The 11,035-nt window shown below is 41.6% G+C and overlaps 2 pseudogenes; one reads left to right on the forward strand and one right to left on the reverse strand.

Moving 5' to 3' along the window:
* Positions 1 to 4,870: 4,870 nt before the first annotated feature.
* LOC134913867 (5S ribosomal RNA) lies at positions 4,871 to 4,988 on the reverse strand (annotated as a pseudogene).
* Positions 4,989 to 7,611: 2,623 nt separating this feature from the next.
* LOC134912107 (5S ribosomal RNA) lies at positions 7,612 to 7,729 on the forward strand (annotated as a pseudogene).
* The last annotated feature ends 3,306 nt before the right edge of the window (positions 7,730 to 11,035 follow it).

Genomic DNA, 11,035 nt, shown 5'->3' on the forward strand with positions numbered 1-11,035 from the left:
CCTGGAGCAGGAGGTGGTAACGAGGTGAAATTCAACACTCTATATGCTTTAGAGGATGGAGGAGCAGCAAAAGGCCATTCAAACCTATATATCCACATACGATATAGGCAAAGAAGGGGGAATGTACCTGACTCAAGCGCAGTGGAGAATGATTTCCATCTTGTGCAAGGTTCTCCAACCCTTTGAACTTGCCACACGTGAAGTCAGGTCAGACACTGCCAGCTTTAGTCAGGTCATTCCCCTCATCAGGCTTTTGCAGAAGCAGCTGGAGAAATTGAAGTAGGAGCTAAGATGGATAGAATCCGCAAAGTATGTGGGACTTGTGAATGGAGCTCTTCATTCGTTTTGCCAGGATTCACGGGTGGTCAAGCTGTTGAAATCAGAGCACTACATTTTGGCCACCGTGCTCGATCCTAGGTCTAAAGCCTACGTTGTATCTCTCTTTTCGGCAGACACAAGTCTGCAGAGGTTCAAAGACCTGCTGGTGAGAAAACTGTCAACTCAAGCGGAATGTGACCCATCAATAGCTCCTCCTTCAATTTCTCCTGCCAGTGGAGCTGTGAGAAAAAGGATAAGATTTCCTAGCCCTCCCGCTGACGGTGATGCAGGGCAGTCTGGATGCGATTGCTGACATCTGGTCCGGACTGAAGGACCTGCCAACGATTATTGACATGTCTACTGTCACTGCATATGATTCTGTCATCATTGAAAGAGTGGTGGAGGATTATATGAGTGACAGCATCCAAGTAGGAATGTCAGACTGTCTGTACGTATGCTAGCATTTAAAAGAGGCAATTTGGATGCCCTTGCACAAACTGGCTTTATTTTACCTAAGTTGCTTCCCCCTCCAGTGTGTACTCTGAAAGAGTTTTTAGTGCAGCCGGTGTACAAGGTTACTTCAACAAAATGTGGAGAAGATGATGTTCATCAAAATGAATTATAAATTCCTCTGCGAAGACCTTGACCAGCAATTGCCGCCAGAAAGTACACAGGGACCTGTGATGGTGGAATCCAGTTTGGACGAATTAATACTCTGTGAGGAGGATGATGTACACGGTGAAAGGGGTGAGGAATCGGAGTATATGGATGAGGTCGACATCTTGCCTCTGTAGAGCCAGTTTGTGCAAGGAGAGAATGATTGCTTCTTTTTTGTTGGGGGTCCAAACCAGTCATTTGAGCCACAGTCGTGTGGCAGAACCTGTTGCTGAAATGATTAGTTTGTTAAAGTGTGCATGTCTTGTTTATACAACATAAGGGTGGGTGGGAGGGCCCAAGGACAATTCCATCTTGCACCTCTTTTTCTTCTTTGCATCATGTGTTGTTTGGGGCCTAGTTTTTTTAAGTGCCATCCTGTCTGCAACTGCAGTGCCACTCCTAGATGGGCCAGTTGTTTTTGCAGCACACTTGTGTCGCTTACCTTAATAATACAGCCAACTCAGTGCAACCTTTGGCCTAAAAAAACCAAAGCACAAAACACGAAAAGTGCCCGCCGCACATCTCTAAAAATTATAGATAAAAATGGAAGGTTTATTATACTGGTATGGTTTTTAGGACCTCCAAGTCACCTTAGTATAACTATATGCTCCAAATACACGACAAATTCCCTTTTTAAGAGAGGAATGCTTTAAAATTGAGAAACAAAAGGGTTGTCTGCTATTGAGTGGCGATTTCAATGTTGCCCCGACCCACAATTAGATAGGTCTGGCCCATCGCAAGCAGGGTCCCCAAACAGAAATGACGGTGCATATTCAATTTTTAATATATTTCTTGCAGAATTCGACTATTATGATATATGGAGGACTATTAATCCTGAAACTAGAGATTACACTCACTGGGGTATATTTACTAAAATTTGTAATTGTCGTGATTTGGTGGGAGATTAAAAATTACTGACATCGGTAGTGATAATGTGCAACTTTTTTATTTTTTTACGACTCATTTACTATGCTTTCGTATTTTGTGTTTTCGTATTTTTTGATGTCGATGTTATTCGTATGTTGTTCAGTGTGAAAGCGGCCGATTAGTGTTTTTACGTTCGTATATTTGGGTTATTTATAAGGATTCGTAATTTTAATTTTCACAGCAGACTTTTTGTCCCTTCCCGGCCACGTTAATTTCTGACTTTTGATTTCGTCACTCGTCCGTGATTGGTTGTGTTTGTGTCTGTGCTCATTAGTATAAAAACGCCCCCAACCAGCCGCACCTCGTGGATTTAGCTAGTGGAGAGGTGAGAGGAAGTTGGTGAGTTGGAGTTGGTGATTTGTTGGTAGTTTATGGTGGTTTTTGGCGATTGTTGATTGCTGTATTGTGTGTAAGTAGTCTTGTGATACTTGTTGTGTAGTTCATTAAAAGTTTGTTTAATTTTTAGTGTTTGTGGGTTTTTTTTACAGTCTGTTGTCATTGTTTGTTTGTGAGTGTGTTTGTGTGTGTGTGTGTTTGTGTGTGTGGTTGGTGTGTGGCGTGTAGTGGTAGTGGAGGAGTGTGTTTAGTGTTTTTTTTTCTCAGTGTTATTTGTTGTTTGTCATTATTATGTCCCAGTCAGAGGTGAGTGAGAGGGAGGAGGTGAGTCAGGTGGAGATGAGTGAGGTGGAGAAGGCGAGTGAGGGGGAGGAAGTGAGTGAGGTGGAGGAGGTTAGTGAGGTGGAGGAGGTTGGTGAGGTTGCTGCTGTGGCCTCGAGTGAGAGTGAGTGAGAGCTCCGCAGCCACGCACCACTACCAAGATGGGCCGCAATGTGAAATTTAGCTATACTGAAAATATGGCTTTGTTGCATGAGTTGATGCACCATCATTGCCAGCTGTTTGGGCATGATGCGGCCAAGGTTCCTTCACGCAGGAAAACTGTTCTGTGGGGGAAGGTAGTAATGGCAGTAAACAGTGAGGGTGCGGTGAAGAAGACAGAGGACACATGTTGGAAGAGATTCTACGACATCAAGCATTGTGTCAAGGCAAAGATGGCAAAGGAGGCTAAGTCAGCAAGGTAAACAGGGGGTGGACATCCCTTTATAGCGTCTTATCGGAAGTGGGAGGAACCTGTGCGGACCCTTATTCCGCATGAAGTTGTTGGTGCAACTAATGTCCGGGATTCGGATCGTCCTAGGCAGGATGGTGAGTATTTTTGCATAATTGTGTTTTGTGTTTGCATATGTGTTTGTTGCTTATTAGTATTTGTTTAATTATGTTTTATTGGTAATATAGTTATATGTTTTAAATGGCTTTGCTTTTTTTTTTTAGGATCTTGTCTTTGTATAGTGAAGTGTTTTGATTTGCAGGAACTTCAGCTATTTTTTAGACTGTATTTTTTCATTTTTGAAGTTCAAAATTCTTCCCTATATGGTTTTTGTTGTGAAGGTTTATTAGTTACGTGTGAGTCATGTATTGTCACGAATGTAAATTTTTTTGGTGGGTGTTTTCTTTGGATAATGTATGTTGTTATTTAATGGCTTTTGTGGACAATATGCTGTTAGTCTAGCTGCCTAATTATTGTATTTTCTTTTTATAACCGCTTTGCTAATGTTTTTTTTTTTGGCTATTCATTTTTAAGTGTCATTTGTTTTTATTGTAAAAAAATAAAAGTAAAAATTTTAAGACATGGTTGTATATTGAGCTGGTGGCCATGGAAAACTAAATATAGTACCTAAGACTATGGTTTTGTCTTTGGAAATGGTACCTCATTAGACTAGACACAAACAATGAAGCAACCCTTTTTTTTGCATTATTGCTTTAAAGTTTACTCATAATGGTAATCAGATGGCCACATCACAAAATGTTACTGCTTACGAAAGTAAACAATGTAAATAATGTTAATAAACACAAACGTAACATTTTTACAGTACGAAAACAAGACACCACTTCCAGGACACAAGCAACACTTGCAAGAGCTGTGGATGCAGGTGATACAGGTAAGCAAAAATTGGCACCACTGAATGTGGCCACAATATGCCAAAACATTCTAATGTTTGATTTATCCCATAGGAACTTCTATATCGCATCACAGTCCACAAAGACATCCTTCACAGGGGTCTGGCAGCCACATAGACGTAAACCAACCTACCACGCCTCTGGAAATTACCCCGCAAATCCAAATGTCACCACACCTCCAATTGAGCCAAAGAAGCCCCCAGCCACAACCTGACCCATATTTTGGGGTAAATTGGACACAACAGGCACAGAATCATCAGTGCCTATGCATACACACACTATACCTGGCCAGTCTGCCCCATCATCTACCGAGACTGTGTAGAAACACAAGCAGGCTCAATGTCCAGCTTGAAAACTGGAGAGAAAGAAAGCTCTTGTGTGGGCGCACTCTTAAGAGAAGAAAGAAAATATATTCTTCAGATATGAATCGAAAAGATATTTAAAACATATGTTTATTTAGCAATTAATTAAAAAGTTAATAGTATCCCACTGAGATCAAGAGAACAAGATTTTTTGTTTTTTATTAGTTATATCAAATGAGAAAAAGTATGCGGAAAAATAAGTAATGTTCTGGTCTAAATAGTCACATGAGACAGATTAGAAAGGTTGCAGACACCTGATAGTCTGACAGCCGTTTCTCCTGACCAGCACAGAAATTCTGTGTTAATAAGACCAAGCAGGAAGATCCAATTTAATGTCTTTGAAAGACCACTGAGAGGGTCAATACTGGACAGATTAATGGTCACCTGTTTTACATATGGCACAATTTATCAACATATCTTATTCATTCCTGAACGTACGATGGTAGGCGTGAAAATTGGAAGGGAAAGAAGAGAGAGGCAATAGGACAAGGAGAAGGTCCAGATTGGGTGGAAGGATGGGGGAAAGGGAAGGAGTGAATGATGGTGATGCTGCTGTTGGTGTCCACCCTTGAAATGAAGGGGAATATCCTTCTCTACAACACCAGGTATTCCCAGGGAGTCTCCTCTCAGGTACTGACCTGGCCCACCGCTGTTTGGCTTCCAAGATCGGACGAGATCGGGCATTAACGGCGTGGTATGATAGTAGAGAGGCTATCTACCAATGAGAGTGCACATATATAAGAAGGGTGAGAGAATGAGATGATAGAAAAGAATACGGTCTGGTTAGTGTGTGAATCTACTTTCCACGTTAGGCAAGGTGAGTTAGTCACCATTGGTGACGTGGTGCACCCTGGATCGTGGATGAGAGTCCACTGAAAAGGGGTGGGCCAGTGAGGATGGGAAAGAAAAAAGGGAAAAGAAAGAAGAAAAATGAGAGAAAAAGAGAATAAGTGTGTAAAATATAATATATGACAGTAGGTTTATGTTGATAACCATAAGATGATTATCCCAAAAAGAGGGAACGAGTATCTATATATATGGAAAAAATTATATAACATGAAAAAAGGCGTCAGGTAAATTTGTGAATCACAATAAAGACAACAGATATGTTTTGTGCATGGGCACCTATGAGTACAGTGCTATAGATTCACTGTTGATATGAGAACAGTGCAATGCACTGCTCAGGTGAAATCTGGTGACAGAATGTGCAGCAGGTTAGTTAACCTATATACATGAGGATTAATGAAAAAAGGGGAAATCCCACAAGTTATAATCACTAGTATATCTAATACATTATACACATGTCACCATAAAGATTTAAATGTTGAAAATGATACTCATGGTGTTATAGTGTCAAATTCCGGGAACCAATGGTAACCAGAAATCCTCCATGGAAGAATCTCCTGCTGGGATCCGTGGAAAACGCGTTTCGCCCATTGGGCTTGTTCACTTTCGGGATCTCGCATTAGCAATCTCAGTGTGGGGTTTAAAAACCTTGTTAATTGATATAGCAGCCAATGGAATTTTACTTACTGATTAAGCATGGTAGCGGGGATGATATGTATGCAGGCTATGGGAGCGTATTACCAGCGCTTCCTGGCCGACGTCAGCAACACGTGATCGGATCGAGGTCACAAGGGAAGCGGCGCTAGTAAGCATGCGCAATGAAAACCTCCCTGTCGCCAAGGAAACCCGGTGCATAGAGCGGCGCCATATTGGAAGAGGGTATTCCAGGGGTTGATGTGAAAAATCTCACTGTAGTCATGGTAACTGTAGTACGGAGAGCGGCACCCTGTTAAGAGAGGGTATTTAGGGATTGTAGTGCATGTGAGTTGTAGTATTAAGGTAGGTAGGTATGTTATATAACATGAAAATTTAGATATGTGTTTTTGTGCTCACTATAGTGTCAAGCCGAGGTTATGAGCAGGTATTATAACTTATATGGCAGAGGCTGTGAAAAAAAGAGCACTTTATTGAGTGAGCTGATCTGGGCATAGGAATAAGACGACATGAACATGTGGCCCTTTAGGATACACCTGGACAGAAATATGGATAATGTGAAATAGGAATATAGAAATAGTATATCATACATGAAATATATGATTAAAAGGTGTATAATACCTGGAGTAATAGGATCATAAAAATTATTATGAGGAGCTAAATTAGAAAATACTGGCATTAGTGATGTTGGGAATGTGAAATTAAGGAGATTAGGGTGCTATCAGTGAGAACGTGTGAACGGCGCACCCCAGATCTTCCAATATGGCGCCGCTCTATGCACCGGGTTACCTTGGTGACAGGGAGGTTTTCATTGCGCATGCTTACTAGCGCCGCTTCCCTTGTGACCTCGATCCGATCACGTGCTGCTGACGTCGGCCAGGAAGCGCTGGTAATACGCTCCCATAGCCTGCATACATATCATCCCCGCTACCATGCTTAATCAGTAAGTAAAATTTCATTGGCTGCTATATCAATTAACAAGGTTTTTAAACCCCACACTGAGATTGCTAATGCGAGATCCCGGAAGTGAACAAGCCCAATGGGCGAAACGCGTTTTCCACGGATCCCAGCAGGAGAGTCTTCCATGGAGGATTTCTGGTTACCATTGGTTCCCGGAATTTGACACTATAACACCATGAGTATCATTTTCAACATTTAAATCTTTATGGTGACATGTGTATAATGTATTAGATATACTAGTGATTATAACTTGTGGGATTTCCCCTTTTTTCATTAATCCTCATGTATATAGGTTAACTAACCTGCTGCACATTCTGTCACCAGATTTCACCTGAGCAGTGCATTGCACTGTTCTCATATCAACAGTGAATCTATATCACTGTACTCATAGGTGCCCATTTGCACTGTTCTCATATCAACAGTGAATCTATATCACTGTACTCATAGGTGCCCATGCACAAAACATATCTGTTATCTTTATTGTGATTCACAAATTTACCTGATGCCTTTTTTCATGTTATATAATTTTTTCCATATATATAGATACTTGTTCCCTCTTTTTGGGATAATCATCTTATGGTTATCAACATAAACCTACTGTCATATATTATATTTTACACACTTATTCTCTTTTTCTTTCATTTTTCTTCTTTCTTTTCCCTTTTATCTTTTTTCTTTCCCATCCTCACTGGCCCACCCCTTTTCAGTGGACTCTCATCCACGATCCAGGGTGCACCACGTCACCAATGGTGACTAACTCACCTTGCCTAACGTGGAAAGTAGATCCACACACTAACCAGACCGTATTCTTTTCTATCATCTCATTCTCTCACCCTTCTTATATAGGTGCACTCTCATTGGTAGATAGCCTCTCTACTATCATACCACGCCGTTAATGCCCGATCTCGTCCGAACTTGGAAGCCAAACAGCGGTGGGCCAGGTCAGTACCTGAGAGGAGACTCCCTGGGAATACCTGGTGTTGTAGAAAAGGATATTTCCCTTCATTTCAAGGGTGGACACCAACAGCAGCATCACCATCATTCACTCCTTCCCTTTCCCCCATCCTTCCACCCAATCTGGGCCTTCTCCTTGTCTTATTGCCTCTCTCTTCTTTCCCTTCCAATTTTCACGCCTACCATCGTACGTTCAGGAATGTATAAGATATGTTGATAAATTGTGCCATATGTAAAACAGGTGACCATTAATCTGTCCAGTATTGACCCTCTTAGTGGTCTTTCAAAGACATTAAATTGGATCTTCCTGCTTGGTCTTATTAACACAGAATTTCTGTGCTGGTCAGGAGAAACGGCTGTCAGACTATCAGGTGTCTGCAACCTTTCTAATCTGTCTCATGTGACTATTTAGACCAGAACATTACTTATTTTTCCGCATACTTTTTCTCATTTGATATAACTAATAAAAATCAAAAAATCTTGTTCTCTTGATCTCAGTGGGATACTATTAACTTTTTAATTAATTGCTAAATAAACATATGTTTTAAATATCTTTTCGATTCATATCTGAAGAATATATTTTCTTTCTTCTCTTAAGAGTGCGCCCACACAAGAGCTTTCTTTCTCTCCAGTTTTCAAGTACATGTACTTTCTAGCTCTGGGCGCACCACCAATAGGGTCTACAATTGAAAGGTTTTCCCTTTCCAATAATTGTCCATTTTTTGGTTTCTCTCACTTTATCACAATTTATACCGGTGCCAGGTCGCTCTCTTTTTCGTTAGTAATCCTCTATGCTGTAGGATAAATACAGCCTCTGACCCAGGCACGGTCTCCTTAGATTAGCTTTCAGCTTCCTTACTCATTCAATTCTATATTTGTCTTTCCCCTGGATCTTATCTCTTTTTTAGCAGCTACCCTTCATAATTAGCTCCTTAGATTGTCAAGTCAGTCTTCTGATATCTGATAATAGGTGGGTGACACTTATATTAAAACAGGCTCTGCCAACCTAACATGTCCACCTTTTCCCTGAAAACTGAATTATCAAAACGTCCGAATATCAACATTGCGGACCCCTTTTCAGATACTTACAAACACACCACTCCCAACTCAGATTGGCGTACCTCCTTTTCCAAGTTACAGAAGAACTTGCAGAAGAGGACACGGCTCTCATGGGACGTCACTACATTAGAAAACTATATCAAACACAAGATCGTGCCACGTGGACTCAGACCCAAGGTATTCCCCTCCTTTCCTCTCGCGAGTGATAATTTGAAGAGTGAATGGGAAGCGGCCCTACTTAAGTGCTCACATGAATTACTTCACCTTTTAGTGAAACACGACACTCTGTTATTAGACCAAGTCGAGAAGGAGATAGAGGAAATCGGTAAGACCCTAGAAATTTGGGAAAAGGATTTACCCTTCCAGGCGGCTTTCGAAAAACAAAAGAAAGAAATCGATCTGTATGAACAGACCATAGTGGATCGCAAACGGACCAAATTCATTCGCGATAAACAAGATTTCACGAGAGGTGATATTTTTAGGTGGAATCCGACACCTCTGAGTCGGAGCCGAAAACCAAAAGAAGATCCCACCTTTCAGAATTCGAATCTTCTACGAGTGGAGATTCGGCAAGCGAAACCTTTGAGAATCAAGAGGAAATTGACAACTTCCACCCTTGTTTTTTAGGCCCAAGTCAGAGATCAAGAGGCCGTGTCAAAACACGAGGAAAACAAGGAGAGGGGGAAAGAAGACACGACGGTCGAAACTCAGACTGGGATACAGCAATGACAGCACGATATCTGGCCCGGCAGAGAAAGCCAGTGAGATAGACTCCAATAACTCGACTCTACTGCAAGTCATCAATTTATCCACCAGGTCCCTCTCTCCGGACCACATGGCAGTACTTAGCAAGGGACTTTCCTTCTCCCCATCAAAATCTTTTAACCGATTCTCCTTGGAGAAAGATCTGAGATTGTTCGGTAGGAAGCTTCTCTTAAATAAATTCTTCTCCAAACAATAAGGGAGACAATTAGAGAATAATATGGATTCAGATCTCTCCACTATCGACCTTAATGCTATCCAAGAATTGGAAGAACTGCAGGCAGAATCAGGTATGGATGCACCAACTACCCACAGGCCCCAATGTAGACCCAAATCGACTTTCTTCCCTCCTGATAATAATAACCCGGAGATCAGAGTATTTCTTAACCGAGTTTCCAAAGAATTCGATGATATTTATGCCCAAACCCGACAGGGCCTCTACCATTTTCCCAAGAACCTTAAATTTAAAGAACGGAAAGCATTACAAGAACTGGAAACCTGGCATGACGTGATTTTTAAACCATCTGAAAAAGGTGGCAATATCGTGATTTGGCCACGAGAAATGTATATTGCTGAGGCTCACCGGCAACTCCTTAACATCTCCTGCTATAAAAAACTTCTTAATGACCCTACCACGAGATTTTTGAATGTCTATAACTACATAATACAACGGGCAAAAACACAAGGCCTTTTCCAGATCTGATCAAAAATATCTAACAACACAGAATCCGAGAACACCAACCTTTTACCTACTTCCGAAAATACACAAGGATGCCTCTACACCGCCTGGAAGACCAATTATGTCTGGTAATGGGGGCCTTTTGGAACAACTGAGTCGGTTCCTCGATCTTCATCTTCGTGACTATGTCCTTGCCTTACCTTCTTACTTGCAAGACACAGCAGATTTACTGCGCAAGATCCATAATGTACATTGTGAAGATAATCTCCTATTGGTAACCTTAGATGTAGAAGCCCTCTACACTAGCATTAATCACCACCAAGGAAGCTGTCAAGCACTATTTAGATCAAGGAGGAACCAATGATTTCTCGGATTTTCTCCTGACGTTACTTGACTTTGTCCTGTCTAAGAACTACTTCGTGTTTGTTACGCACACCAGTGCTAACAGGAGTATACCGGTGGATGAACAGAGAGGGATGCGAAGCAAACGAACTCACAGACAGTATAACACAACATACACAGGAGGTGATGGAATAACTAATAAACACAAACTGAACGGAGAAGCCCAAAGGCTCAGGAATTGGGTGTCTCCCTAGTGTCAGGAATGCTCAGATGGAATAGAGCGGACAATGAAGCGAGATGTAGTGATTTAACATGTGGAGCACCCGAAATGATGTTGCTAAGAGCAACAGAAAAAACCCCAAAGGGTTACCAACGGGTGTGGGAATAAACTCCTTGGTCAGAGATAGAAATATAGACACAAGGAGAGTATCCACAATCCTAACCCCCACTTGCAGGGCACAGGTTCAGCTTACTGCCACTAAACTGACACGTGGACGCC

Source organism: Pseudophryne corroboree, chromosome 4 (assembly GCF_028390025.1).
Source record: "Pseudophryne corroboree isolate aPseCor3 chromosome 4, aPseCor3.hap2, whole genome shotgun sequence".
In the NCBI taxonomy this organism is placed as follows: domain Eukaryota; kingdom Metazoa; phylum Chordata; class Amphibia; order Anura; family Myobatrachidae; genus Pseudophryne; species Pseudophryne corroboree.